General features: G+C 44.1%; 1 pseudogene; it reads right to left on the bottom strand.

Moving 5' to 3' along the window:
* Positions 1-37: 37 nt before the first annotated feature.
* On the bottom strand, positions 38-1,384 carry LOC133915981 (uncharacterized; annotated as a pseudogene).
* Between the last annotated feature and the right edge of the window lie 21,728 nt (positions 1,385-23,112).

Genomic DNA, 23,112 nt, shown 5'->3' with positions numbered 1-23,112 from the left:
GGATATTACTAATAAAACGAAGTTTATTAGAAAAAGAATGAAGCAAATCTGTAAAATCTAATTCAAATTAGAAAAAAATGCAGCAAATTAGAAAGAAAAAAGAGGTAGGCCCCATGCCTATGAATCCAAGACTAGCTGTACCTATACAGCATACATGTTGGTGTTAAAACTTAAAAGCAGTCAGCTAATTATTCTGCTCGTCCATCTTTTGCACTTCGCTGCGCACGTCGTCGTCCCTTCGGGCCATCCCCTCGAGTTCGCCGGCGGTGAAGGGCGGTGGCAGCGTGCAGGGCTCGTAGTTGGAGACGTGCCTCTCCCTGGACTCCATCATGAACTAGCGGTGGCGTCCGCGCGCGGGGCAGGCCACGGACTCGAGGCAGAGCTCGACGGCCTTCTCCGGACGGTGGGCGCGTACCGGAGCAGGCGTGCGTACTCGGTGAGCACGTGCAGCATGTAGTCGTAGACGTGGTCCATGCTGAGGTCCTCCCGTGCGAAGCCGCGCGCCTGCGCCGGATGGGAGTTGGCGCGTTGGACGGCGACCTTGGTGGAGGGACACTTGCGTGCGGGGGCGATGGGCCAGTAGTGCCTGCCGGCGACGAGCCCCCGCGAGAAGAAGTCGCGGTAGGGCGTGTCGACGAGCAGCATCGGCGAGTCGAATCGCAGGCCAGGATGTACTTCTCGCGCACCGACCACGACCTCTCCCCTGCACGTAGATCTTGTACCAGGCAGGTTGGAGTCCTCGAAGCCCAGTCCTGCCTGTACAGCCGCGCGTTCCAGTCCACGTCTCCGGAGGTCGGCGCGCGGGGCGACACGTCGGGGTTGCCCCTTCCAGTACGCGTAGGGCTCCCTCTCCGGCCAGGGCACGCGCCGGTTCTCGCGCGCCGCCTCCAGGAGCGCTCACGGGCGGATGTTCACGTCGGGCCAGCTCCAGAAGGACCAGTCCGGGAAGAGGATGTACGTCCAACGTGGCGTCGTCCTTGCAGTAGCGGAAGAGTGGCGGCGCCTCGGATGGGTCATCGGCGAAGTCGGCGGCGCGCACCTGGGGCATGTCCTCGCTGTTGAACATGAGGTCCAGGTCCGGGACGCGCGGGCCAGAAGCTGCAGGGATGCCCCACTGCGTGAACACGTCCCGCGTCTGGAACGGGCGCTGGTACGTCTCCACGTACGCGCGCTCGCCCATCACTACCAGCCGGAAGTGCGCGCGGTCCCGGCCGCGCTCCACCGCCTCACGCGTGATCCCCGTCTCGCGCCACGGCGACAGGTCCGAGTGGATGTGCCGGAAGTAGTCCGGGCACGACGGCGGCGGTCCGGAGAACGGTGGCACTACTGATGACGGCGACGGCGATGCTGCAGCGCAGCACCTACGCGGCGGCATGTACTGGTGGCGGACGTGTCGTTCTCTGTCGTCAATGTCTGCGGCTGCCAAGCAGGAACGACTGCACGCATGCATGTACATTAGCTACCTAGTTGAGTGTAAATCATCGTACCTAGGTGCCTGTCAAAAGTCGGACCTACGTATAAGCTTGTGCATTTAAAAATTCTTTATAAATTCATAGACGTAGAATACGATAGAGCATGTTCCCATGCTAGCTAAAATACGTGTAAAAATGCTATCATTCATGAGCTGTACAAAAAAGACAAGATCGTTAAAAAAAATGCTATGTCTCTGAATTTTTCGAGATTCAGTTTGAAATGCATGTGTATGGGTCCACATTAGAGATGGTCAAATAGACCATTTGAGTCGGCCCGGCACGAGTTCGGATTGGCACGGTCCGGTTATGGTACGACCCGAACGGTCCAACTACTGTAATGGGCTATGCCGTGCCGGTCCACGTGCCTCCTCCTCGACCCACGGCACGGCCCGTCAGCCACCGTGCCGTGCTGGGTCGGTTCGGGCACGATTGCGGTCCGGCGGTATAGCCGGCTCGGTGGGCACGACAGGCATGGCACCACGGGCGGCCCAAAAAATAAAAAAATTAGCTACAAAATTAATAAATATATAAAAAATTGATAAAATGAGATAAAAATATAGAAAATAGATAAAAAGATACAAAATTAAAAATATAGAAAATAGCTAGGCCCATGCGTGCCTTGACGGATCGTGCCGGCCTGAGCTGGACCGTGCCTGTGCTGGCACGTCGTGCCACGCGCTCGACCCAGGTACGGTCCGTGGCCTCGTGCCGTACGCTCGGCCTAGACACGGCTCGTGGTCTCATGCCATGCTGATCCAACTCATCTCGACTCGAGCCGTACCATACCTGGGCCGTATCTACAATATCGTGCATTGGATCGACCTAATAGACACGACCTATTTAAACATCTTTAGTCCACACACACCTAGGTTCAGTTGACTTCCCCTCGTCCTATTATCGTGAGGCATGTGAGTTAACACCGTTATGCATGTTCCTGCGCTCGTATGACATCGTGTATGTCAAAAAAATAGCAGATGCATGGCATTCACTACTTCATTTGACTCAAACTAGCCAAGTTTTTCTTCGGGATCCAACAAATTCAAGGTACAACACTCCACCTTATAAATCACAACCGTAATCCTACCAGCTTTGCTCAATTCCTCCTAACCCAATCAGACCCTATCCCTTCCTCAGCCTCCCACATCTATTTGTCATATTATATCTTGAAGAGGACTCCCTTAAACACCGTCTTATCATTGGCATAACCTATTTGCTAACCGTATTTTTTTTCGAAGTGACAGCAGTAGCTCTGCTGATTTTATCATAGATTAGAGAAAGGCCAGCAAGCGCCTGCACTTCAGGAGGGATTAATCATCATTTGCTTCCATGACTTGCTCCCTCCACGCAACTCTCTTGATCATAACCGAATCTTTTATCATGGAGGCAACCATGTGAGCAAGCAACGATTGGTTTTGGAAGATCCTTCTATTATGTTCCTTCCAAATGTGCCACCAAAAATAGATAACCATCCCGTTGAAATCCTTTCTACGGTTATGAGCAACATGTTTATTAGCTTGGATCTTGTTTTGTAGAAGGATCCATGAGAAGTTTTTGCATTCGGATTCCGCTTTTGCTTTCCATATGTTTGCCATATTATATCTTCTCAACTTACCTATAAATTGCATCTAGTATGCACTTTTCGTCGAGTATTCACCGTTTTCGGTCCACCTCCAAGTGATGAAATCCTAAGAACCCTCAGAGATGACCATATCGTGTAAATGTTCCCATAGCAACGCCATCTGATCGAGCTCTGATTGAGTTTTAATTGGACCAAACCAATTAATCCAATTGTGGTTTGGGAGTGCGTCGCAAACTAGTTGTTTCTTTCTCTCGGACTTTTCATATACACTGGGTGCAATGTTCTTCGGCACTTGTCCATTGATCCAGCTAGACTACCAGCAAAGAGTTTTCTTTCTGTCACCTAAGGTAACTATTGTTGATGCATTGAACAAATCTTGGTCTATCTGGTCATAGGGAAGTTGCAACTGCGTCCAAGGCCTTTCTTCTTCCTTTCAGCTAAACCATAGCCATCTAATCCGAAGAGCATCGGCAAAACTCTGCAAATCTAAAATGCCCAAACCACCAAGGGTCTTTGGCATGCAAACTGTGCTCCAATTCACAAGGCAATGTGCTCCCGTAACCTTATCTGGTTCTTCACCTCTCCAAAGGAAAGCTCTTCTAAGGCGGTCAATCTTTTTGGCTAAACAATTTTTGAAAGGAAACACCGTGAGGAAGTAAATCGGATGCGACGACATGACCGTCCTTACTAGGGTTTCTCTTCTCGCCAGAGACATGAACTTTCCTTTCCAGCTCGACAGCCTACTCCCTAACTTGTCAATCACCGGTTGAATTTCTGATTTGGTTAGCCTTCTCTTATATAGCGGAAGTCCTATGTAACGGCATGGGAATTCGCAGATCTTCCACGGGAAGTTTTGCAGAAGAGTGTCCGTGTTAATTTCCTCACAACGTAGATAAATCTCAGTTTTCTACAAATTCGTTGCTAACCCGGAGCATTTCTCAAAGATTGAAAGAATCACGCTAAGAGCCGTGAGATCAGAGGTGTCGGGGCGAGCGAAAATGGCCGCGTCATCCGCGTAAAGGGAGCATCTCATGCTTGCCCGACGAGGCAGAACTGATTTGATGATGTTCTTTTGTGCCGCAAGCTCAATTAGGCGCTGCAAGTGGTCTATAGCTAGAATGAAAAGCATCAGCGAGAGGGGGTCTCCTTGGCGCAGGCCTCTCGCGTGTTGGATTGGTTGCCCCGGTTGTCCGTTGAGGAGAACTTTAGAGGTTGAAGTTCTGAATAGCGCCGAAATCGAACTTCTCCATCTTTGGCCAAAACCGATGGTTTGCATTACATCAAGCAGGTAAGGCCAATTTACTGAGTCAAATGCCTTCGAAATATCAAGTTTGATGAAGAGAGCCGGTTTCTTCAACCTATGTAGTTCACGGGTTACGCTTTGTACGTAGAAGAAATTGTCATGGATGCATTACTTCTTGATAAATGCACTTTGACTAATTGACACAATGTCTTTGAGTCTCTATTTGCTAACCGTCATTACTACAAAAGCTATTTTCTGAGACACCTAGGTTTCATTTCTACAGGCAGTTCATAGGATCAACCGCCTGAGAAAGTGGCTGCGACCCCGTGCGGCTGAGGACCGCCTGTGAAAACTAGTTTCTACAGGCGGTTCCTTATGTCAACCGCCTATGGAAATGGAGTTATTTCCATAGGCGGTTGACATAAGCAACTGCTTGTGAAAATGGTGCATTTTCACAGGCGGTTTCTTATACCAACCGCCTGTGAAAATGGAGCCTGTTGCCGTCCAGCATTTACACAATAACACATGTCGGTATTGAAGGGGAGCCTGTTGCACCTCGTGAGGCTTGCGACAAATTCCACAACAGTTACGGATTTGTTGTCAAGGAGTATGTCCCAATCACTATAACTGATTGGCGGTTGCTTCCGGATGAGACGAAAGAGTTTCTGTGGGCAACATTGCAGAGAACCATCCGATTCCCCTTGGGAACAGGAGAAGCAACCAAACAGAATGCATTGAAAACTATGAGAAAGAGCTTCTGGGGCTGGAAGAGTGAGCTAAATAAGGAATTCGTGAAGAAGAACGTGGTACCCTTTAATAAATACGGAAAGATTATGCCACACCAATGGGTAGAATTTGTTAGGCAGAAGACCACACCTGAGGCTATCAAACTAGGTGAATCGTTCAAGGACCTTGTGAAGAAGAACAAGCACCACCATCACCTGGGCTCATCTAGGTACGCCCCCACAATTCCTGATTGGAGGAGTCAAGAAGAAGAGGCTGTCCGGGCTGGGAAATCCAACCCTTTGGAAAATTGTGACGAGCGAAGCAGGAACTGGGTCTACGCTCGGTCACAACGAACCGAGTCTGGGGACTTAGTCTTTAATAGCCCCGAGACCATGGAGGTGACCCAGACCATCCGAGAGATTGCTAATGAAGGGTCTCTAGAGGACGACAGGGAGAATGGCCTACTTACCAAGGCCTGGGGAACAAGGAACACCCGGGTCGCACTCGAGGTATCGGATCAAAAGTGGGCTGGAAGCATGGGTTCCCAGACACCGCAGGCCAGTACAAGACCCGTAATAGATATAAGAAGGCCCTAGAGGAACAGATAAAAGAACAGGTCAAGGTCCAATTCATGAAGATGTGGAATGAAAAGGAAAAGGAAAGGGCGGCATTAATGCTGATAGAGCAACCAACCAGTCTAGGCTTTCGGAGCAGTGTCGGGTCCACGCATGTTGATAGCCAGAGATATCCTGTGGATGATATCACAGAGGCTACCCCTTGCATTCTACATGTTCCGTTCGGCAAGGGAGACTTCACTGTCGAGGCTGCCACTAGCCAGGCCATTCCAGGTCGTGTGTTTCACAATCAAGATATTCCGCCCGGTTACGCCAAGGTACAAGTCGACTCGGTGCAGCCGGTTTTCATGAAGTACAAGCTTGACATTAGCACACCTGAGGGTATCGAGATTCTCGATGAGGCTATTGGCAACTTCATTCTGTGGCCCAAACGGGATATCATCTTCAGCCATCAGAAGTCACAATCGTCAGCGTCACGGCTGTCCCAGTGCACAGCATCTCTGCCTCAGGCACCTCCGCCCCAGAGCCAACCCTCTCCGCCTCAGGCACCTCAGCCTCAGAGCCAAGTCTCTCTACTTCAGGCACCTCAGCCCCAGAGCCAAGCCTCTCCGCCTCAGGCACCATCGCCCCCGCACCAGGTATCTCCGCCTCATGCAACTTCGCATCGTGCTTCACTGTCTACAACTTCGGCACCTTCGCCTCCAGCATCTCCGACTCCGGCTTCTCCATCTCTAGCATCTGCGCCACCGGCACATCCATCACCTGAGCATCGGAGAGTCCCTAAAATGATTACCCCATACGAGAAGACTCTACCTGATCCGGTGAAGAGGTGGCTTCTATCCTCAAAAGAAAAGACATCATCCGCTCAGGAATCTCCAGCGAAGGGCGATCTTGCGAAAGAAACTGGCAAAACATTAAGTACCACTCAGATGGATTTCTTGCCTACACCAGATGTTCTTGAGAAATATGAGCATGGCAAGCTATTTCTGCCATCGTTTCAACTCCAAGAAAGTCCATGGGAGATGAGGAAATTCCACGAATGGTACATGAGGGCATGTCGCGTGAGGTTCTCCGTAATCACTGCTTCTGTCCCCGCTAACGTTTATCTAAGCAGAGACTCCTATCTCATATTGGATTTTAAGGACATGCACACTTTGTTCCGCTGGGAAAAACTCGACATCAATCTCATAAGCGTGTGGTGCCTGTAAGTACCTACAATCTACCCCTACGTTCATATACCTACCAATGTATGCTATAGAAGCTAATGACTAGTGACTTGATCTGTAGGATGCAATTTAACGATGCGGAAAAGTTGAAGAGGCCCGTCGGATTCATTAATCCGCAACGAATTTTCTAGCCCAACATGGTCGTGAACTTGAGGAGTGATGACCCCCAGATTAAGGGGAAGAGTAAAAAGGATAAAGCAAGGGTCCTAACCAAATAAAAAATGCTCGAAATGTCAGCCTACATAGGAAGGGCTATGCTAAAAATGCAGGACAAGGACTGCATCTTAGCTCCCTACAACTTTAAGTAAGTGTGATACGTCATGAACCTAACATAAGTATTCAACTTAGTTGATCGATCAAGAATTTAACATAATAATTCATGTAGTGACCACTATATTTGTATAATGTTGATGCCGAAGTCAGGCAGACTCATGGTCCTTGACTCAGCCGATTTTCAACAAAAATCCTACCAAGATTTCATTAACGTTATACAGAGGTAAAATAAATCCCCATACATAAAATTCTTATAAATCATTTATGAATTGATAATTAATTATTGTCATTTGAGTAGGGCCTACAAGTGGTACGTAACGAAAGGTGAGATACACGATACGGCCAAGCCGGATGCGATGGTGGTCCGTACACACTTTCCGGTAATAACACACTTCTAATGCTTGCATCTCGCTATTTATGACGAAGAGTCTTATTGAATTAACGAATACGTTGCGTTTTTATTTGAAGTGCAACAAGCAAGGTTTCAATAGCATTCTTTGTGGATATTATGTTTTCGAGTTTCTTAGGATAAACAGGAGGTACACAACGAACCCTGAGGCCTTAAGTCATCATTGCGCATGCACATTCTTATTTGGTTATGTTTTCGTTATCAGTAGTGTTTTAACTCTTTTAGTTGTGTTTTCAATCCAGGTACGGATGGTCCAAAATAAAACCGACCAATCTCTCACAGACAAAGATATCCAAAATGTCCAACATGACATGTGCCGGTTTATTATGCACGAAGTCATCCACAAGAACGGCAGATTCTTTGATCGCGGAGGTGAAATAGCTAGCCATCCTAGGCTTTGTGAGTGGGAGAAGAAAGACTTTTAGCAATATAGGCTTGTGATGTTGTGAATATTATTGTACTTGTGTTAAATATTGAAATTTGTGAAATCTGTGATGCTATTGATATCTGTGATATAATTGAAACTGTATGAAATCTGGAGAGAATAAAATATATTCTAATTTTTTTTAAAGAAATACATACCACAGGCGGTTGGCTTAATGAACCGTCTATGAAAATCCATTTTCTACAGGCGGTTCCTTAAGTCAACCGCATGTGGAAATGTATTTCTACATGCGGTTAACATAAAGAACCTTTCACACGCGGTTTCTTATACGAAATCTATTTCCACAAGCGGTCAGTTTTGCGTATGTGAAAATCGTTCATTTCCACAGGTCTTCGTTCCTAGATGAGTGCGCTAAACATCTGTGAAAAGATGTTTCCACCCGCCAATAGCAGTGTTGTGTATTGATGCGTATGATGCGACACTTTTTCCTATATCGTGGGGGCAGAGGACTTAAGCCCTCCTCCTCTACTTTTACAACATACTTTGGAGGAAGAGAAAAGCAGCTCTCATAGCTTTTCCTGCCTCCGCCGCTAGCTTTTCCCGTTTTCCACGACGCCACCCCAATTGGCTCTGGTGGCAACACCAACGTCTGAGATGCCACCACTGCCATCTAAACGCTCCGATTCGTCGCCCTCCTCGCCATCAGCAACGCCGCCAAGGCCACACCACAGCCACCTCCCACGTCATGCTACCACCAACCTGAAATGACAAAGGTTGCAGAAGAAGCTCTACCGCCGCGGGAAAAAAAAAGAAGAAATAGCCAGTCGGAGCACGAATGTTGAAGCTAGATCCTAAGGTGCAAAATTCAACTGGTTTTGCCTCCAAAATACTGTCCACAGTTTCGTCGTAGGAAATCCGACAAACAAACAGTTAATCACGCACCTAGCTGGCTAGTCGATTAACACTAGAATTACTTACAGCTGAGTCAGAGTTTGATCCACCAGCCGGTGGTGGTGCTGACGAGCGTGAGCTAGGCGATCAAGAAGACGAGGCCACCGATAACCAGCCTCGCGGCACCCCTCGTCGGCAGCAGCGTCCATGACCACCACCACGGCTTTGCTGCTGTTGGCTGCTTCTGTTCCACTGTCTGCGAGCAGTGCTCCAGCTGCACCGCCGCCGGATCAGCGTCGTCGAAGTCGATGTCCTTGCACGGCGGCGCCAGCCCATCCTCCCATGAAGGCACTGGCGACGGCACCAATGCCGCCCCCTCCTCCTCAAGGATTCAAGGTGCTTGCTTGCATATCCCCTCTCTGGTTGATCTCTCCATTTCTTTCAACTCGACACCTTAGATGACCTGTCCTTGTCCAATTGTCCTTGTGCAAATAATAGATGCCAATTTGGCTCTTCTAGTGACTAGTCTTGCTTACTATATTTCTATTTACATCTTCCTATTTGCATCCACTGGTAGATAATATGGTTGGTTTGAGCTGTGTGATAATATTGATCTCATGCTAGCTAGGAGTCCAGAAGTAGTATTCATTTTGCAATAATCTCGTTGACCTAGACATGTTGAAGCTGCACAGAGTATTTGCATTACTGATATTATTACCGAGCAGGCAGCAAACAGATAAGATAGCTAATTAGCACGAGTTCGGCAAAATAAATAGATAATGAGCATACACATCGAAGAGATGCCGGCTAAATTAATGGGCCAATTCACTTCTGGACGAACGTGCGGAGCAATCCTAGGCTACTAGCTAGTCCAGCCAGCTGCTGGCATATCACTTGTATATCATCGAAATAAGTACTGGTAGTTCACCGCCCGTGCCTGATTAATTAGCGAGATAACCTAACTTTTAATTTAATTTTGATTGTATTGTTGGAAAGGTTATTTAGAGCGTATATGTTTGATTTGTTGCCACATGCATATTGCATACCACAGTTTAGTAGTGTCATAGTTTTTTAGCTAAGTTGTGTGGTACACTGCGTCAGTTATAGATTGTTACAATTCCTTAGCCACATGTAAAGATGGCTAAATGGGCCGTGCTTACTGGGCCGGCCCGAGGCACGGAACTGTAGGCACGGCCCAGGCACGGCCCGGCCCGAGCCGAGATGGGCCGGGCCGGCACGGCACGAAGCCACGGGCCGTGCCTCGAGCGCGCGGCACGGCGGGCCGGCACGGCACGGTCCGGCCGAGTCGGGCCGGCACGGGCACGGCCCGGCCCACGGGCGGCACGGGCACGGCACGGCCCGGCTCAGGCACGGGTGGCCCAGGAGGCACGGCCGGCCCATCACGGCACGGCCCACCGTGCCGGCTCGGCACGCGGCGGCCCACGGCACGGCCGGGCCGGCACGGCACGGCACGGCCCACCGCGAGGGGCACGGCTCGGCCGGCACGTGGGGCATGATGGGCCGGCGGGGGCACACGGGTTAACGGGTTAAACGGGCCGTTCCCGGCCCGTTTAACCCGTTAACCCGATATTTTTGAATTTTATAGCCGTTTTGTGACCATTTTTCACCTATAAATAGAGGAGCACCTTGCCCTTCCATTCCACACCAGCAACACCATTTTCTCTCTTGTTTCCTCCTCTCATTCTTGTCTCAAAGTCCGTGAGAATTTGTGATAATTTGGCAAAATTAGTTTGAATTGTTACAAAAAAATCCGAGCAATTCCAAAATCGTCATCCTGCTGATTTTCTATCTTGAAGTTGAAGAAATCTTGGTGATTTTTTTGCATCGTTGTTGAGTCTTATTTTATTATTAGTTTTATTATTTGATTATTTCTAACTCTGAATATTTGCAATTTTTGTAGTGTCATTCGACATTGATCATGGATGCCGGTGATCATGATACATCCATAGATCATGATTTTTTTCTCCAAGGACTCACAGGGGACTACGGCCCCTTTGATACTAGTGCTGCAGGTGATGATGGACCTGACGGTGAACCTCCGGTTGGTTCACATCCAGATCCAGGTGATGCAGCAGGAGTGCCATCGTCAGGCTCTACAAGTGCGCACACATTAGCAAGCAGCGGGTCTAAAAGATCAAGAGCCGGTACTTCCGAAGTTTGGCAAGACTTTGAAATGATCTACAAAGAGGAAGATGGGGTAAGTTTCAGGTATGCTAAGTGTTATATTTGTAAAAATGAATTATCTGCAAAGCCCTCGGGTGGAACGGGGCACTTGAAGAGGCACGCCATAAGTTGCAAGCGAAAGAGTGGAGCAGCCATGAAGCAGACGGTGTTGCAATACAACCCCGACGGCTCTGTTCATCATTGGGAGTACGACTTTGCCAATGCTCGAAAAGAGCTATGTCGCTTCATTGCAAGAGCGGATCTACCACTCAATATCGGTGAGTCTGCTGCATTTAAAGATTACATTAAGCAAGCTCATAATCCTAGGTTCACGTATGTTTCTAGACAGACAACTAGTAGGGATATGGTAAAATACTACAATACGTGTCGTAGCAAACTTAAAGAAATGTTGCAAACATGTACATTTTCAGTTGCTTTGACCTCGGACATATGGGCAGGTAGGGCTAGAGAGGATTATCTTAGTGTGGTTGCTCATTTTGTTAATAATGATTGGGAATTAGAAAAGAGAATAATAGATTTTCGCTTGATTGACAACGCGCATACCGGTGAAAATATTGCTGAAAAAATATCTCAAGTAGTTGTAGACTTTGGCCTCACGAATAAAATATTTTCTATCACTTTAGATAATGCCGGTGCAAATTCTAGAGCAATGGATATTCTTACTCCGTTGTTTAGTACTTATGCTGAATCTTTCTTGTTACATCAACGTTGTGCTTGTCATATTATCAATCTTATAGTAAAATCCGGTTTGAAGAGGTTATCGCGATACTTAGAAGATTTTCGTACTGTAATATCTTTTATGAACTCCTCTAACCAACGAATTGCAGCATATAAACAGTATTGTGTTGCAATGGGTGTGCGTCCACGTAAGTTTGCTCTGGACATGCCGGTGAGATGGAACTCTACTTTCTTGATGCTTAAAAATATTATACCATATAAGAGCACATTTGGTGTGTTTATTCATACATATTACCATCAGCATGGGGGTCAAACTTTACTCACGGAAGCGCATTGGTATGTTGCTGAAAGGATACTGGAGTTTCTTGAATTTTTTTATGATTCAATTGTGAGTTTATCAGGAGTTTATTATCCAACATCTTGTTTAGTAGTGCATAATATTGTTGAAATTGCTACTCATTTAAACAACTATGAAAATGACAATTTTTTAAGAGATTGTGTAGTTCCTATGAAATCTAAATTCTTAAAGTATTGGAAAGAAATTCCTTTGTTATACGCTTTTGCCTTTATTTTAGATCCTAGAGCTAAAATTGCAGCTTTCTGTAGAGTTCTCGCAATTCTAGGTGATGCTCTTGGCCATGATTATTCTAATTATTATACTAATGTTCGTTCTAAGTTATTCGAAGTTTATAGTAAATATGAAACAAAGTATGGCGGAGTTCGCCTGCAACGACCTCCACTAGCACCCACAACAAGTAAGAAGACGACAACGTGGGGGAAAATATTTGGTGCAGGTTCTTCATCAAGAAGTTCAGACTCTTCGTCACGATCGTCTACGGGCACCGGAATTCTAACATCCGGAGGGGAGCTAACTACCTTCATCGACAGTGACGTTATCAGCCACGAACAAGAAAACTTCAACATACTGCAATGGTGGCATGAGCACAAGACGAATTATCCAGTCCTTTCACTGTTAGCGCGAGATTTGTTAACGGTTTCTGTATCTACAGTTTCTTCTGAGGCTGCCTTCAGTGTTACAGGAAGGATAATCGAAGAGAGAAGAACAAATCTGTCAAGTGAGATGGTTGAAATACTCACCATAGTAAAGGATTGGGAACAAGCTGAAGCACGAATACAACACACTGCAGAAAATACTGAGCTTGAAGAATCATTCCAAAATTTGTATCTAGATGCTGATGAGAACGTGTAATTTTAAATTTTCTGAGCTAGGTTGTACTCTTTTTTCCTTTGCTAGAAAGGTTTTTAATGAGGCAACCTATCAATAAAGCTCATTTTTAGAATTAATCATGTGCCCCTATTATTTCTAAGTTTTTTTTATTCATGTTTTTTGTTTATTTTTTTAAAATACCCCCCGCGGCCCCACCCCCACCTACCTCTCCTCTCATCGTAGCCTATAAATACCATCTACTCTATCTCAAACTCCATGTATTCTCATTGCCCACCCTGCCCACCCATCTCTCTTTTCCTATTTGCTAGCCAAGTAGCCAGTATTCACTTCACATCAAAAAACTAATTCCATATTTCAATTCATGGATCAAGACGCCGAGAACTCAGGTGCATGGTCCCAAGTGTGGCAACATTTTGAAAAGGTCTTTAAAGAAATTAACGGGGAACAGGTAAGATTTGCTAAGTGTAATATATACAGTATAGAAATAGGTGCCAGATCTTCACATGGAACGGGACACTTGAGGAAGCATATTAAAAATTGCAAGCAAAATTCTGGGGTTTCTAATTAAACCATGTAATTTTCGGAGCATAATCATTGGTTGTACTCTTTTTTCCTTCTAGTAGAAAGGTTTTTAACGAGGCAACCAATCAATAAAGATGTTATGTATTTATTTTCCATATTCTTTATTGTTTTTTGGATTTTTTAGCTATTATTTTTGATTTTTTTTCTATTTTTTTAGTGCTGACGGGCCCAACGTGCCTCCACCGTGCCGGCCGGGCCCGTCGTGCCTTCCCGTGCCGACCTGGCCCGTCGTGCCTCCACCGTGCCGGTCGGGCCCGTCGTGCCAAACGGGCCTATCGTGCCTCCACCGTGCCGAACGGGCCCATCGTGCCGAACGGGCCCATCGTGCCGAACGGGCCCATCGTGCCGGCCGGGCCCATCGTGCCGACCGTGCCGTGGGCCGGCCCGGCACAGCACGGTGACAGTTGGGCCGTGCCGTGGGCCAACGGCTCGGCACGCGGGCCGGCACGGCACGGCCCGTAACAGTAAATGGGCCAATCGGGCCGTGCCGATTTTGGACCGTGCCGAGATGGACCCGTGCCGGGCCGGCCCGATTGGCCCATTTGGTCATCTTTAGCCACACGGCCCACACCCACGTGCCCTAGACACTTCTTTTTTTGCCTATCTTTGTCACAGTTGTGGCTTCAATTTTGTTTGCCACATTTTTTTTCCTCACACTTGTTATGGTAAGGTTAGGTACCAGTCAAAATAGACTCTAAGAATCTGAAGTTGTGGCCTAAGCAATGGTACAGTTCGAGTTTAGGCAGATGAGGATAGGTATGTCGTATCGCTAATTTAAGCTGAAGTTCGAGAGCTTACATGTAATTTTTTCTGAATTTCCCTTTCAGTTTGCTCATAGAGATCGGTGAATGGGCATGGAGTTCACAGTTGTGTGAAATATATACGCTGGGCACAGCGTAAACCGGAGATATGGAATCCTTGATGCCCTCAGTCGTTCCTTGTTCATCCCTTGCATGTTGATTGTAATCCGTCTGCGTGATATTAAATGAAAGCTCTCCGCTCTCAGAAAAAATAATAATTAAAGGATCTTGAGTTCTACCAAATTAGTTCTGATGTACTCCCGATGTATATATGAAGTGCACTATATGGGAGAAACTAATTAATTGTAAATGAATCGGGTATGTACTTGAACAAAGTCGATCGGCCACATGTATATCTATACTTCTATATTCTTATAAAATATATAAGTTGGTAGATCCGAGCGATTTTCACCATCCATTCAAGTTAATTAAATAGTCACCATATAAAATTAGATCTCGTTTCTCCTTTAAAAAAATACATTCAATCTCTTATTATTTATATTTCATACCTAGACGTTCAATATTTGCCTTCTATATATTATAAAAATATATTCAATATTTCATTATTTACCTTCCATACTTAGACATCTAATATTTTCCTTCCATAAATTCACTGCTGGCTTTCTGGAGAGGGTGAGCTATCTTCCGCACTTCGCCTATAGTGTCACCTTTCTAGAGAGGGTACGCCGCCTCCCGCACTTCGTCTAAAGTGCCGACTTTCTAGAGAGGGTACATCATCGCCCGCACATCGCCTTCACCGTCGTATATCATAAAGATCACCTCTATCGCGCGATCTTTACACCAAGGTACTATGTAAAAATTATTTTCATCACTTAGCAAACCGGTCACTATCTTGATCACTCTCATAGCGTTGCTACGGATAGTCAATTCTAAGATGATACGGTCCTCTCCACCCTCTTATCCAAGTACTTGTCATTCTCCTCCCTCCTAAAATTACATGATCATACTGTGAATTCTGTGTATACAAATATCTTTTTTGTTATGTTATATTCTTTTATTTCTTTGAATTGCTATATCCTGGATTGATTTCATATGTGTGAAATATGTATGCAGTTCCTATACAGCTAAAACAAAAGTAAATTGAGCAATCGGAAGCTACACAGCATGCATCAATTAATATCCAAATTAACAATACTCTATATTGTTCTTCACTAATTCCATATCATTGTGTTTCTTTTTTCTATATATTCTTAGTGTATATATAAGAAAACAAGATATATAAACAGCTAGGAAACACTAGGACAGATATACCTAGAACGTATAAACCTATAATGTATGCTACTAGTAGGCACCATCGTCTCTTGACCAAATCCTACCAGGTAAGACTTAGCCATAGCAAAAGGCTCACCGCCAGTAATTACACAATGAAGCGAGGAAGCCATGATCAGTTGCGCAAACGTTTCTCAAAAACCTTCTTTGCCCCTGTTGCAGTTGATCAATCCAGAGCCAAAACTGCCTATGGCGGTTTTCTACATACCTCCCCAACAAGCACCTCTTCTCCCTATAAATATGTACAAGAATTGAATCAATGAAAGCAACATGTTATCATCACATTGATTCTTCCATTCGGGTAACATACGCCAACAAAGGAAGGATGAATAGAGTAGAACAAGAACACCGAAAGTGTGCAATGGATTCAACTTACCTTTGCCTCGCCAGGGTTTTTTAATCCTCTATCTTCGATTGACGCCCTGCTCTCGCTCATCGCATTCCATGGTTGTTGACCTCAGTGGCGGGGATCCTCTTTTGCCCTCCACTGGTGCCAATGAAGTGGCTAGCGACAGTGGTCCGCTAAAGGTGCATCTAGCCTCTAAGTGTGGTTTTGGTGATTAATAACAATACCTATGAACTAACAACTATGTTGTGAATTGTTAGTAGATTTTATGAACTAACAAATATGTTGTGAATTGTTAGTAGATTTTTCTGTAAGAACAAGATTGATGACTAGAGATGGGGTGAATAGACGCCTCAATAAATTTCTTGCGAAATCAATGGTCTTCTTTTATTTGGATCACCCAACGCACATCAAAACTCAAGCGGAAGCAAAAATCGAAAGAATTTTTAAGAAGAGAAAATCGAGACAACACAACACTATGGATGGTATATGAACTATAGGTTCTATTTAAAATCAATCCATATGTCTTAGCACTCAAAAAATCACAACTAGCAAAGAAACAAGAAATGATGAACACCGAGCAATAAACTCTCTTGTTGATTGTCTAGAGGCAAGAGAATTCAAGACCCCATCACATAAGTATGTGTATTCAAATTTCATACCTCCAGCAATAAGAAAAATGACCTCACCAGGTGCTGAAATTTTAGCCCAAAAACCAAAACGAAAATCAAAACCGGAAAGGGAAAACTTGCACACAAGACAAGAGAACCAAGAGAGGGAACTAGAAGGAGGGAATTCAAGCATATGAAACAAAATAAACTTTATTACTCAAAGATATCAGCCCTATTTTAAACAGATTACAAAGATATTACTCTCAAAACTCTCACCTATTATATAAGTTAAGCACTCAACCTCCTCTCCACTAAAATCCTAGCACAATGCTCTCATATGGGTGGCACAAGGGGCTCAAATGGCTGCTAAACCCTCTTCCATAGCTCTACCTCTCTATTTATAGGCCTAGAAAACTTGACTCTAAATTTTCTAGCTTTTTCCCAAAATACCCCTCTCTTGTAGTACACTTTTACCTATCACCGAGGGTATTTTAGTCAATTTTCTTCTCCATTCATTAGACGGCCGCAACACTTTTATGACTTAGCTTCACCTCAACACAAGCTTCGCGATGGTGCCATATACTCCTCCAATCCTCTCACAATTTTAAGGCCAAACCACGAAACCCTAGCACGCTTCTCAAAGTGTGACTAGCCGCCAGTTGCTTCCTCCTAAAGCAAGCGCTCCGATGATGACGTGTGTCCTCTATCTTACAATCTTGATCACTAGCAAGTCTCTCCCGCTCTTGATCCCTCATGTCGTCTTGTCACTTGCACCGGTATCCCCTTCGCTTGATTTTGTCAACAAGCCATCTTCATCCCCCATTTCATGCTTTGCTTGACCTTCATGTGTACAACTAGGATCACACTTAATTCTGCTCGACCCTCCTTGATCATCTGGCACTAAGCACCCGCTTAGCCCCGATCACCTACCGTCGACTACCAAGTTGCATTCGTCCTGCACACCTTGAAACAAGCGAACACTTTTCTCCACACTCCAAAACATCTCCAGGTTAATAAAAAATCAAAAACTTCAACTCAAAACACATCCTGCAGAAAACATGAACACCGGATGTTCTGATGTGTTCTGCTCATGAACACCGGACCATCCAGTAAGTATAACACTATCTGTTCTAGAAAAACTTTGCTCTCTGCAAGAAAAAGGTTCGGTGAAATCTTTCGGTGATCTCATGTCCATCACCATATAATCCAGTGTGTTCTAATCCACCGAACCACCCTCCTGCAATCTCTTTGCAACAAAAGGTCTGGTGCATTCTCCGGTGTTCACAATTACAGCACCAGACTATCCAGCATACATAATCAAACTTAGCGCCAACAATCTCCTCTCTATAGAAAATACTCCGGCGCTCTCAAAGTTCATCACCAAACCATCCGGTGTTAGCTTTCATTTCAGCTTCAGCACTGAAAATGCTCCAGTGATACCCTCCGGGGTAGCCACCACATTCACCAGATCTTCCGTTGCATTGATCTCCAATTTCACTTGAAAAATTGCTCTCTGCAAAAATAGTCTGACAAGTACACACTGCCCACACCGGAACTTCCGGTGAACATCCGATGTTCACACTAGAACTTCCGGTGTGTGTAATTTTTCTACGTACAAAGAAGAATTCGTCAATTCCAAACACCGCTAACTCGAGTTAGACATGAACAAGAACAAGCATCCACAAACACATGCTAACCAAGTTCAAGACATATCAACTGTTGTCAATACCTCATCATATGCAAACCAAGGCACTTCTCCACTTGGTTTCTCATGTTTCATAGGTGATGCATAGAGGATTGAACATGGATTCATTGAGGAATGTCATGTGATCAACCGATATGCATCAAGATGAATGAGCTCTAGGTGATGTTTGGGTAAGTGGTGATAATGCTTATGTACTAATAATTATATTGAGAATTGTTAATAGGTTGCTTAATATTTGATGTATAAGTGATAAATTATGGACTCATTGAGGGATGCCATGAGATCAAAGGAAATGCATCGAAATCATTAAGCTATACATGATGCTCATGAGATGAAGAACAAATGTAAGAGAAGGAAACCTTGGAGATGGAGGGTGGACTCAAGAAGATTGATGATAAGCGTGAAGGCTAAGTCACTCGTGGAGATCAAGTGACTAAAGGTATACCATATGTTATGTGCTTGAGAGTGAGTTGGAGTTGGGTTCCATATAAAGGTAAGTATTGAATTGAATTATTCAATATGCCAAGTTGGAAAAGCAAGATCAAGATAAATTTAGTGGACAACTTATGTGCTTGATGCTTATGGTTCATACCTTGATGGTGAACCGGATGAAGATGATGTGAAGAGAGAAGTCTTTCATGCTTGGTGCATGGGAAGCAATCGAGTAAACATCATCAAGCTTTTGGAAGATTAAAAGAGGATTGAGATGGGAAGCGATGATGATCATTGTCATCTAGATCAAGTGGAGTTAATGACAAGCCTAGAAGAAAAATCAGAAGCATCGAGACTCAGATGATGTGTTTGTCAAGTCCGACGGGATGGAAGGTAAAGGTATAACTATAATATATTTTCTAGTATTGCCAGTCTCAAGGAGCTTGGTGGGAGACCGGATTATAGGTATGTTAGTCGTACAATCAAGAGAGGCTGTCAGCTAGCTCGATTGTTACAAGTTGTCAAGTGCTCATACCATATGCTCAGTGCATAGGTGGGTTTATGAGTAGAGTTTGCTTAGGGTGTTCGAGGTATCTAAATGGTGGTTTAGACTTAACCTTTTTTGCCGTGGTAGACCTTTGTGGTGGAAAGTGCATTGGCCAAGCCTTAGTGGTGTTTGTGTGTGCCATGTGGAATCTAGTTTAATCTTGAGTGATTAAGGTTAGTATGAGGTTTGAAAGTATTAGAATTAATTGTTCCAAATGTTCTGGGAGAGCTTTTGTCGGGTAAAAGTGTCTTTAGTATCAGATGTTTTGATGTGAGTATCGGATGTTTCGGGTGGGGTTAGACAGTCCGATATTTGGGAACTTGGAGTTCTCAGGTTGCTGTGTGAAAAGCATCATAAGTTCCGATGTAAAGATTGGAAGTTTTGATTGGATTCGAACCTTCTGGAATTGCAAATGTCGTTCTCTTGGGTCGGGATCAGAAGTTCCGATGTGTTGTTTTCAACAGATCTGTGTGGAAAGTTGTGTTCAGCGCTGTCGGAACTTCCGATCCGATGGGTAGATCAGAAGTTACGATGTGTCGGAACCTTCGGTCTTCGGAAATATGGTATTCTTGGGTTTGAGTTGGTTTTGGATTGGATGTTCCAATCCATACATCAGAAGTTCCGATGTGTGTTTTTTAGCAAGTTGAAGTGTTCTCTATGCACCAATCCGACCATTGGGATTCATAGGATCGAAAGTTCCAATCTAATGATCGAAAGCTCCAATCAGTGCAGAATATTTCCAATGGCTAGCTTTTAGGGTTGGGGTATTTATACTCCTTTGCTTCCTTGCATGGGGTAAGTCTTTGGAGGGGTCTGAAGTTGCTTTGATGGTGCTAGGAAAGGTTTGAGAGGTGTTGGAACTTGGTGTTGCACCTTTAAGTGCTCTCCTCTTTTCTTTCTTAAGTTTGTTCTGTGATTTCCAAGGGTTTTGTAGCTTTGAGAGTATAGAGAGAGTGTGAGAGGTGTGCGGTGCTTTGGTAGCCCGCATTTGGTACATTGGTTGCTTGTGGTTAAGCATTTGGCATAGTTCAAAGTGTGCATCCGGGAGTTTGTTACTCTTGGAGACAATTGTCCCTGAGATGACTTAGTGATGGATTACCGGTGATCTCCTCAAGTGAAGGTTGTGAGGAGGTCCGGAAGTGATAGCGGAACTCACCATCTTCATAGTAGAGGAAGAGTTGGCTATAGTGGAGACGAGGAGTGTATTGTATAATCATGAGGAAAATAGTTGAAAGAGACCTGGCTCAAGTATGACTGAGCTTTCTCAACGGAGACGCAGGATATTGATGGATATCCGAACTTCGGTAACAAATCATTTACCTTCGTATCTCTTTACGTTTGTGCAATATATTGATTTAATTGCTTGTATACTTATATGTATTTACATTGAGTTAATTTTGTAATATTCAATCTAGTTGTTTTCTCTTGTATCAGAACATCCAATTTGTGGATCTCTTGTGCTTACCTGTATATCTTGCCAGAATTGAATAGCATCTTTAGGGTGTTGTAATCCTTCACATTGTTTTAGGGTGTTGATGTACTAGTTGAGCCTATCACATTTAGGTTTTTCACTTGTGAAAAATTCGTTAGTTGATTTTCGCTGCAAGTTTAGACCGACTATCGAAAAAGGGGTCGAAGTTTTTAAAAATACCTATTCACCCCCTCTATGCGACATCAAGGTCTTTTTAATTGGTATCAGAGCCAAATATCTCTTTTAGAGTTTTACCGCTTAGAGAGTAAAGATGTTGCCTAGATGATTAGTGCACATAGAACCACTCCTATTAGATTACTGAAATTATTTTGTGTGGAGTACTCACATGCTTAATACTTTTAGGACTATAGGTCCTCAAATAGAGCAAGCTATACATGTGAGCATTTCTCATCCTAATGATAAATTCATATCATTCGATGAGGAAGATAAATGCATATATCTCAATGCTCAAGCTATTAATGTTTTATTCAATGCTTTGAGCAAAGATGTATTTGATACCATCATGTCTCTTCAATATGCTCATCTCATTTGGACAATGCTTAAGGAAAGATACGACAAACCCAAATAAGATGAAGAAGTTCGTCTTTTGGAGACGCCATTTGAAGAAGGCTCTACTTCATCATCCAATCATGAAGAGCACCAAATAATTTTATCCTACCACCAAGGAGACTTAACTCCATCCACTTCACCAACATACAACTATGAGCAAGGTAATGAAATAGTGAGTGCGATCAATGAATGTCTAATCCTCTCGTTGGATACCTACAACACTAGTAATAAAAATTTCATATCCGCTTGTGTTGTTTATCCATGCATATCATCTAGTATTAAATTGCCTATTTATCATGATGATAGTAATGCATCTATTTCCATTAGTACTCGTGAGACTAACATTTTGATACCACGGGCCAACCTCCCCATGACTTTTTGTACCACGAGCTCGGTAGGTGGGTTGCATCACACCATGTGCGCCGCACCAGCCTACAAGCCATTCCATGCTTGGCGGGCCGCGCCAAGCCGACATGATAGTAGGTTGTGCCACAGTAGCGCTAGGCCGTTTGTGCCACTCCGGGCCATGGTGGGCTTGACCGGTCGCACCCACCTGGGCCACGCCAAGCCGCCTGAGTCGAGCTGACTACATGAGCCGAGTTGGTTGCCTGGGCTGAGCCAGCTGTGCTAAGCCTAAAAACACATCTTGCTAATAATTAACAAAAAAACCTCTCAGGTTTCTCTGTATTCACACACTACTTTATATAATGTTATATTATGCTTTCTTGCATCTAAGCCCCTCAGGACTTTAAATATTTGCAAAACATTGTGTATTACTGTATTGTAATTGTATTACCTCCGTAATACATTCAATATATTGCAGTTTTCATGAATTATTATTTATTTCATGCAATCTTTGATTGCATATTTATTGGAATAATTTTCTATTATTATTTATTTGAGAATCAACTTAAATAATATACAAAAATTCATAAAATGCTATTAAATTGATTATTGCCTTTTAAATGATGTTGGCATAGCACAAAGTATTGGAGACTATGACATTAGCTATGACTGTATCATCGCCCACTTTAATTGAATGGAGTCCATGTCATTAGTAGCGAGTTATCTCGCCCAATACTGCAAGGTCTATACCAATTTGGTGACTGCCTACATTGTGTCTATTCCACATTTTAGTACAGAGTCTATATGTTGGATGTGACTATTTCCATCTATTCCATCAGAAATAGAAATAGCATCTAACATTATAGTAGCGATTTATCGTCTGTAGTACATCAAGGTCTACATCACTTGTCATTTCTGATATTTTATGATTACCATTTTTATGCAAGCAATTACAACATTTGCTATTGTCATTTCATGTAGGACATGACTGAAATTTTCAAAAAGCAATCTTCAAAACTTGCTCTCGATGGCGGTAATTACTTGACTTAGGCACAAGGTGTCAATATCAATTTGATTGCCCGGAAGTTTATTTCCACCATAACTCCATAGCCAGAGAACCTCCATCTTGACCTAAAAATGAGTATGTCATGGAGCAAGATCCACTAGCTCTTTGAACCTCCCTCTCTCCTTCGCTTTCAGGACTTAAAATCTGTAGCAGATTACAACTCTTAAGTTCACAAAATCTGCTCAAAATTGAAATTCTATGATCACACAGTATTAGATGATGACATGATTAAGAAGACTTTATGCACTTTTCATCTTTAATTTTGGGTATTGCAACAGTTGTATCGTCAACAGAAATACACTAAGTATTCATATTTAATTTATACATTGCTTCAGGCAGAAAAACATGACGAACTTCTTATAAAGAATCATCTGAACCCCTGAACGGGTGTTGCTCCCCTTCCTAAAGTATATGCTAACACTCCAAATACTAAAAAATTTTGTGGCCGTAAACAGAACAACAAGAAATCTAAAGGAAAGTAGAAGTTTGTCCAACA

This window comes from Phragmites australis, chromosome 4, assembly GCF_958298935.1.
Source record: "Phragmites australis chromosome 4, lpPhrAust1.1, whole genome shotgun sequence".
Taxonomy (NCBI): domain Eukaryota; kingdom Viridiplantae; phylum Streptophyta; class Magnoliopsida; order Poales; family Poaceae; genus Phragmites; species Phragmites australis.
The sequence above is the reverse complement of the archived record's forward strand: the minus strand, read 5'-3'. Positions and strand labels throughout refer to the sequence as shown.